This window comes from Humulus lupulus, chromosome 6 (genome assembly GCF_963169125.1).
Source record: "Humulus lupulus chromosome 6, drHumLupu1.1, whole genome shotgun sequence".
Taxonomy (NCBI): domain Eukaryota; kingdom Viridiplantae; phylum Streptophyta; class Magnoliopsida; order Rosales; family Cannabaceae; genus Humulus; species Humulus lupulus.
This window is the reverse complement of record NC_084798.1, coordinates 146,895,412-146,903,743: the sequence shown is the minus strand read 5'-3', so window position 1 is coordinate 146,903,743 and position 8,332 is coordinate 146,895,412. Positions and strand designations below refer to the sequence as shown.

Below are 8,332 nucleotides of genomic sequence, written 5' to 3'. Positions count from 1 at the left end.
AGAATTTGGGTTTTAATTAGGGCATAAAACCCCAATAGTTGTACCATTCCCCCCAATCTCATGTTCTTGAGAAGGCTAGTCATTAATGAAACTTGAGTGGTCAAAGCTGTCAATGCATCAACTTCAAGTATACCAGCCACTTTTCGACTTGTTGAGGCTCTAACATTGGACCATTGATAATTATTGCTAGCTATCCTCTCCAAAATCTCATAGGCTTCATTGTAGGACTTAGAAAGAATAACCCCATTAGCTGAAGCATCTAACATCATACGAGTGGAAGAATTGAGCCCATTGTAGAAAGTTTCCATTTGTATACAATGCGGGATCCCATGGTGTGGGCACTTTCTCAATAACTCCTTGAATCTCTCCCAAGCTTCACAAAATGGTTCATCTTCCAGCTACTGAAATTACATAATTTCATTGCAAAACTTGGCATTTTTGGTAGGAGGGAAGTACTTCATCAAGAATTTTTCAGCCAACTCATTCCATGTAGTCACCGAGTCGGGAGGAAGGGTGTTGAGCCAAGCTTTAGCTCGATCCCTCAAAGAGAAAGGGAACAATTTCAACCTTAGGGCCTCATCACTTACTCCTTGTAGCTTGAAGGAATCACTCACCTCCAAAAATGAACGAAGATGAAGATGAGGATCCTCAGTAGGTAGCCCACTAAATTGACCCACTGTTTGCAACATTTGGAACATAACGGGCTTTAAATCAAATTCGGGTTCTTGAATTTCAGGCCTAACAACTACAAGAAAAAATTCTTTTAATAACACCGAAAATATGTTATCAAAACATACCATAACACTTTTTCATGTGTTAAGACCGACTATGTTATCGTAGGTCAGGGTACTTTACATAACACTTTATCATTGTTATACAGATGTGTTATTATACTGTCGACAATAACACACTTTCTATGTTATTTTAATATATAGATAATGGTTTAATTAAGTTATTTATAGTCGATTATATAACACATTCAATACTTATAAATTTGTGTTATACTACACTTTAGTATAATACTTTTTTTGTGTTATACTACACTTTAGTATAACACATTTTTTGTGTTATACTACACTTTAGTATAACACATTATTTGTGTTATATAATGAAGTTTGCATAACACAATTCTTTGCATAAAAAGTGTTATTGTAATAGATATTATAACACAATTTTCGTATTATTTTAATAATTAGATAAGTTTAAATTCTCATTATATATTTTATTTATATAACACTAATTTATTCTATTATATTTTAATTTTTTTTATACAATTAAAATTAGCTTTCTAATATATACTAGCATCATCAAATGAACTTGATTTTCAAATAACAAAAAGTAAGAACATTCAACATTGTATTAACAATCCACAAATTAGTTTATAACATTTAACACTGTCATCAACAAAAAAATGTTCTTTAAGTATTCAAGGAGTCTTAAATATTCAACATAGTTATAAGTTACTACTTTCAACACAAATAAATAAACAAAATTACTACTTTAAAGGAGTCTTAAGTATCCTTTTCTACTTCGCTTGTCACATCTGCAAAATAAACAAAGAAATATTTTATTGTTATTATCTAGCATCACAAATTACTTCAAGAAAAATGCTATGGAAATTATATCCAAGAAAGGACACCACATACAAAATAATGAATTCACAACTACACCAAAGCAAACAAAGAAGCCAAACACTAAATTATAAGACATTGGTTATTTTTTGAGTATGAAAATGTACCTCTTCGAATAACTTTTTTAGAAGGCCATGCAATTGTGGAACCAACTGCTTCTTATATTGTAAGCATCGCATGATTAGGACGAAATAAGTAAGATTCTGGTGCAATATCAACATCAACCCATACTCGCATAAAGTCTGGTCCAAGAGGCTTTCCATGTACAGTTATCTTTGGATCACTAGAATCCTAACAACCTTCAACAACAATTACATCTGCCCAGTCAAGCAAGTAGCAAGCATTCTTCCCTTCTGTAAAGTTATATCTTTTTTCTAGTGCAATACTCTACCAAATTTATTTTAAAGACAATATATTAGTTTCTGTATTTGTTCTTCTAAAATGAAAATTTAAAACAAAAACAACTTTTATAATTTACCTTAGGGGACTGAATATTGTTTGACTGCGGTACATTGCAAGACTGTCCTTCGCTTGGTGTCACTTTACCACCAACTAAATATAAAACCAAGATAAGTTTCATTGGAAGAAAAGAAAACTAAGGTTTATAAGTGCAAGATAGAAATACCACCAAGTGTTCTTTAAGTAGATTCATCATTTCAGTCATTTTGAGCTTCATATTATGTTGCTCTTCTTCTAACTTGGAGATCTTGCTATTACACATATTAACAACAGTTATCTTTGACCTTGTTACGCCTCTTCCGTGTCCGATTAAACGACTAGATTTTGGGTTACCAAACAATTTTGTCAAGGCATCCTCATAAGCGTTGTCTGTAGTTCCAGATTTTGGGTCTTCAAGGAGAATCTCATTCAATGAACCCTGCATATAAATTAGTATAACTAATGTATGCATTATGGAAAATAAGTAAAAATTCACAAAAATTAAATGACTAATACTCACAAAAATATCAGATGCCGTTGGGTTTACAGGTTCACCATTCTTCTTGGTATGGGCTCTTCGAAAAGCATCGATTTTAGATATTTTAACATCCTCATTTTCTTTTTTCTACACAATACATCAAAAGAGATTATAAAATAGAGACTACAATAATGGAAGAAAAAATACAAACAGTATAAAACTTAATTATTACCATATCATCGATTGTTCGAGCATATCCTCTTCGACTTAAGGTGTGTGGAACATCTTTCTTTCTTCTCTCTTGGTATTTGGCCCTTATGTCCTATTTAATAAATAAGTAAAAGAGGCATAACTATATTTAATTTAACACCAACAGAGATAAAAGAGGCAGCAACATCACTTCTTACATCATATTTCTTACCAAATGTTCTTTACTAATTTTTTTGGCAAAAAATGCTCTCCATTCTACATCACTTTTTATGCAATCCGGCTTTAAGGCTAGTCGTTCACTCTCATTTTTTGCATTGATAATATCCTTTACAAGTCTAGATTTCCCAGCTCTCCATAGTTCTACCATCATTTCAAAGCACATCTTTTTTTGCCAATCATCATGTAAGTCATATTGTGCCTACAATAGAATATAGAATAATATATTATATGTTTAAGTGTAGAGATGAATATATATAAAAAAAAATACACTCATAAAACTTGTAATTCTACCTGAATAGATGCCCAAAGAACATCTCTCATAATTGGTGAAACTTTCCTCCAATCTGAAATTGTGTAAGGAACAACCTCTCGCACAAGAGCGCCCACAAAAGAAGAAAATTGCACTGAGTTAGTACCAACTGGTTGCCCTTTTTCATTCCAATTTATTATCCTTAAGCCATTGTTCCTCTTGGTAAGATTTTCCAATAGAGTTTTTCCCCTTGTCTTCTTGGCTAAGTTCATTACATTCGCATCTAAATCTTGAGGTATTTCTTCAATCTCAGTTTGATTTGCCTCATCAGTTATTTTTTGTAATCTAACAGATTTTCTAAGAGGTTCTTCAAGTTCTTTCTCAGCCACTTCTTCACATTCTGCAGCAGCCACTTCTTCACATTGTGCAACAGCCCCTTCTTCAAATTCTACACCAACCCTTTCCTCATCAGCTATCTCTTCATGTTCCTCCCTTACTCCCTTTTCACAAACACTATCAACTACCTTATCTACTTCATAATTAAGAGATCGTCTAGTTTTTTAACTTCCAAGTGACATCTCCATGTCTTCCACATCATCATTTGGATCTGGCTCTGTATTATAGACCATACGACGAGTTGCTACTCTAGTACTAAGAGCAGGTGGTGAGTCAATTACAGCTCTAACAGGTCCAGAAAACCTACGAAGAGCACTCTTTTTCTTTAAAACAGGGCTTCCAAGCAACATATCTTCACAATCAGCTTGAGTCTTCAATGATGATTTTTGCTTTTTGGCCACAAAATTGCATAAAGCACCTTGACGAAGGTGTTTTTATGGAGATCTTCGTAATGTACTTATTTTTCAAGTTGAAATTGCTGCAATATAAAAAGAAAGATAACATAAGAATATAAATCAGAAATGCGAATCACCAAAGAGTAATAAACATACACCAAAACCATAAAACCAGAATTATTTCATTCAAATTAAAATAAAATCATAAAGTACACCATATAGAGTAATAAAACAAGATTTGTTTCATTCAACAAAAGAGTAATAATACACCAAAATTTCATTAAGTCAATGTTGTTTAATAGAGAAGTTGACCATATTGTTATTTTCGACCTCAATTGTTTTGTGGGTTGTAAATATATCAATGAAAAGTCCTAGTGGGCACTGGCCCTTTTAATTTGATTAAGAAAAAAAGGGATATTATGTCTAGTGGGCAGCAGACTCTACATCATGTGCTCTTAAGAACTTGTTCCTTGAGAGTATAATATGATTAATTCAGTCTTTTAAATCTGTAAAAACAATTGGTTATATGGTCGAAATGGTGGTAACCAACTAAAAGGAAAGAAAAGGAAAAGACATTGATCTCTTTTGTTTTTTTATTATTATTTTTTTGCTCAAGATTATTATTATTATATTTCTTAGTATTTAGAGTGGTCCCCTCCAAAATTCCATTGCCGTGTTAGCAGCTTGTGGAGTGTGGAGTGTGGAGTGTGTAGTGTGGAGTGTGGACTATTTTTGTATGATAGAATAGATCACATGAAGGATGAGACTGTCAGCCTCATCACCATCTTTTCTTCTATAAACAAAAATATTTAACCTTTCAGTATCATCAATGGTCAGACTTAGATTTTTGTCTTTGTATAATATTCCATCTATGATCTCTGATTTCTCTTCCTATTTTTTATTTTTATGAGCAAGAATATAAATGGTGGGTAAAGTTTTACTTGGATTATGGTGAACCTATTTTCTTACATATGTACTAATTTTATCATATTATTATTTACTTGTTTCAAATAAAAAGAAATGGCTGACCCAAAAACTTGTTGTTGAAATTATTTTGCTTTCAATGAGTAAGAAGTAATCTTTAGAAAAAGATAAACGTTCCCTGACCCTAAACATTACCAAATATTGGACTGATTTTAAATACAAAAAATTTCAAAGATATATTGTTTTTAACAAAACATTACCAAATGAGCATGCATTTAAACATCATTTTTAACAAAACAAGTGTCATATATCTCACAATTCAGGGCCAATTTAAGAAACATACATAGCCATCTGTTTGTTAGTGTGACCATTTTCTATTAGTATACATTATAAATTCAATCTATTGTACTCACTTTGTTTGGACCTACTTATAGGCTATATAGATCATCAGAATACACCATACCATCATATGGCTAAGTACTTTCAGATTTGGGTTATAATTAATTGAAGAAATTACACTTTTTAATTGTAATTTTATTCCACCATACCATCATATTCTTATCTTGGCAGTTTTCCCTCTACGAGCTAATTACTCTATTGAATAAATAAAAGCATTTTATTTCTTGGTTTTCTTTTAAATTATGGCTTTCTATTTTCTGTTATAATAATCATATCAGCCCCTATTTCTTATGGAAAATGAGAATTATACTAAAATGTGCTACCATTTTTTCTTCTTCATTCATATTGGCTATGATAACGACATAGGTAAAATGAGCATACATTTAAACATCATTGTTAACAAAACAAGTGTCATATATCTCACAATTCAGGGCCAATTTAAGAAGCATACATAGCCATCTGTTTGTTAGTGTGACCATTTTCTATTAGTATACATTATAAATTCAATCTATTGTACTCACTTTGTTTGGACCTACTTATAGGCTATATAGATCATCAGAATACATTTTGGTTTGGTTTGGCAATCTATTGCGAAACTGCCTCAAAGTTCTTACTTAAGGAACTTCAGACTTTTTGAATGATTTTAATTCGTAGGAAGTGATTGTGTGTTTGATTCGACAGTAAAAGGAAGTTTCAACAATGAACAAGGGTAAGATTTTCAAGCTAGCAAAGGGGTTCCGTGGGGTACACTACCTAATACTTGTTTCATAGATTTGTAATTTTGAGTCAGATTTTATATTATATTCTCTGTCTATACACGATTGTAAGGGATTGCTGATGATTTTGGTTTTCTTATTATGTAAGTTTTGTAGTATTGATCTCAGAATGAATTGTGCTCTAAGTCTTAGTTCTGTATTCAGATTCTTTTAACTAAAAACCATACAAATAGTTTAGTTAATGCTCTCCTTCAGCTGCACTAAAGAATTAGAGAAGGATTCATTTTGAGATCAATATTAAAGATAATAAATGGTAAAATATTGTGTACAATTTCTGAGTGTGTAAATTACTTTTGTTTTTGTGGCTTGAAAAGCTTGTTTGCATTTTATTATGGAGATTTCTATTGAAATCAGTAAGCCAGAGTGAGTTTCACTTATTTTAGATAGATTTTCCTTTGATTGAAAACCTTATAGTAATTTTTGAGGAACCAAAAACTACAGAGAACTACTGAAATTCCTCATTATTCATTAATAGACAGTGCTGGTATAGACCAAAACCCTAAACATTACAAGGTTGAGTTAGATTGAGAGGCTCCCCTTTCCCAAAGATTGCCAAATTCTTCTCTAAGTAAATCTCACTCTCTATCTACAATATCTTCCCAACCTAACAACCCAGACAACTTCTAACAAAAGTCTTTCTTATTGGAGGCTTATCTAGTAAATGTTTTTCTGAACTTGTGTTGGCTCTGCAAAATTAGCTGGATAGCATGAGCACCTGCCATTGGTCTTCGCATTCTACTGAATATTTGCTCAAACTGGTTGTTAATATATATTTAAACAGGAAATAGTAGCTTCACTCTACTCTCTTCTCTGCTTCCTGTTGTCGTTGGTGGCCTTTCATTTCTTAGCAACATATTACAAAATCTTGATGTTTTGTTTCATATTAATTATGGTAACTTCATGCATGGGCTTATGAAAGAAAACATTCAGCTGAACAGGAAATTTCTGTCTGACTTATCTATGCACGAATCATACAATTTCAAGTTTTGGCTGAATTTCATTGTTTTTTTATGATAGACTGCATGTGAGCAACAACCATATTTACATGCAAAATTATTAGATCTTAGTTTTCCAGCCCTACAAGTAACTTGGCACTAGTCTATGTTGTGCCTTGACCACCATTTTTTGTTAATTCTACTGGTTTATTTTCTATCCATTTAATAGTCTCTAGTTCAAGAGATTCTAGTGTTGTTTTTAATTTAAAAATCAGATTCTAAAATGGTAGCCACTAACTAATTGGGTTTGGATCAAAGACAAGATTTTAGCTTGGGTTATGGCAATTTTGTTATGGCAATTAAATCTAATCTATACATATGGAAATAATGAAAACAATATGACTAAATGAAAAATCTAATCTATACATATAAAAGCTTACCTAACCATCTATCAATACCAAGTCAAAAAATGCAAACAACACACAATGAGTGTTCTTCCTTATATCACCGCAGCACACAAACAAATTTTCCAAAACTTACTTCTCTAATACACACAAGCTTTCAACCTTCTGTTATCACCGCAGCACACAATTTTAATCTCAAAACCTACTTCTCTATGGATGAATATTTAAGATATTCAAACTCCTCTAACATTTTTAAGATATTAATAATAAGAGTTAAAAGAACAAATTCCGTACCTCTTGCAAATTAACTTTGCAATGCTCCTTTCCAATTCGATCCACAACCTAAAGAATATAATCAATACCTAAAAGATTAATACAAACTTAAAATTTGTCAATAGATATTAAAACAGCCTTTGAAATCCAAAATTTATCTAATTCGATCTTAAAATTTGGGGATAAAATATATACACACATTTACTTTAAAGGCACGACTTAGTAAATTTTGACAAAATTGATAGGAGAGTGTACCTATTTCACACAATACAACAGTAAGTTTTGATCGTTTTCTGAATATATGGGATTAAATGGTACTTTTTCCATAATTGAATTGTTTCTTTATGGGGATGATTGAGTTATTATTATCCAATAAGTTTTTTTTCTAGGGGACATTTCTACTCTAATAGAAATTACAGAGTATATACTGAATATACTCTGGCTGAAATTACAGAGAGAAATTGAAAGGGTAAAGGCTAAACTGAAAAAAGAATTTGAGATGAAAGATTTGGGTGCTACAAAACTAATTTTGGGAATAGATTTATGGTGTATGGTGGAGCTGGAAACGAATATAGTACAGCTGCTATATAAGGTTTTGTTGACT

At 31.7% G+C, this 8,332-nt stretch overlaps 1 non-coding gene across 1 annotated transcript; it reads left to right on the top strand.

The window, feature by feature from the left end:
* Positions 1-324: 324 nt before the first annotated feature.
* On the top strand, positions 325-431 carry LOC133787664 (small nucleolar RNA R71). Its single transcript, XR_009872670.1, has one exon. It is a non-coding gene; the product is annotated as a small nucleolar RNA R71 (small nucleolar RNA).
* Positions 432-8,332: the final 7,901 nt, after the last annotated feature.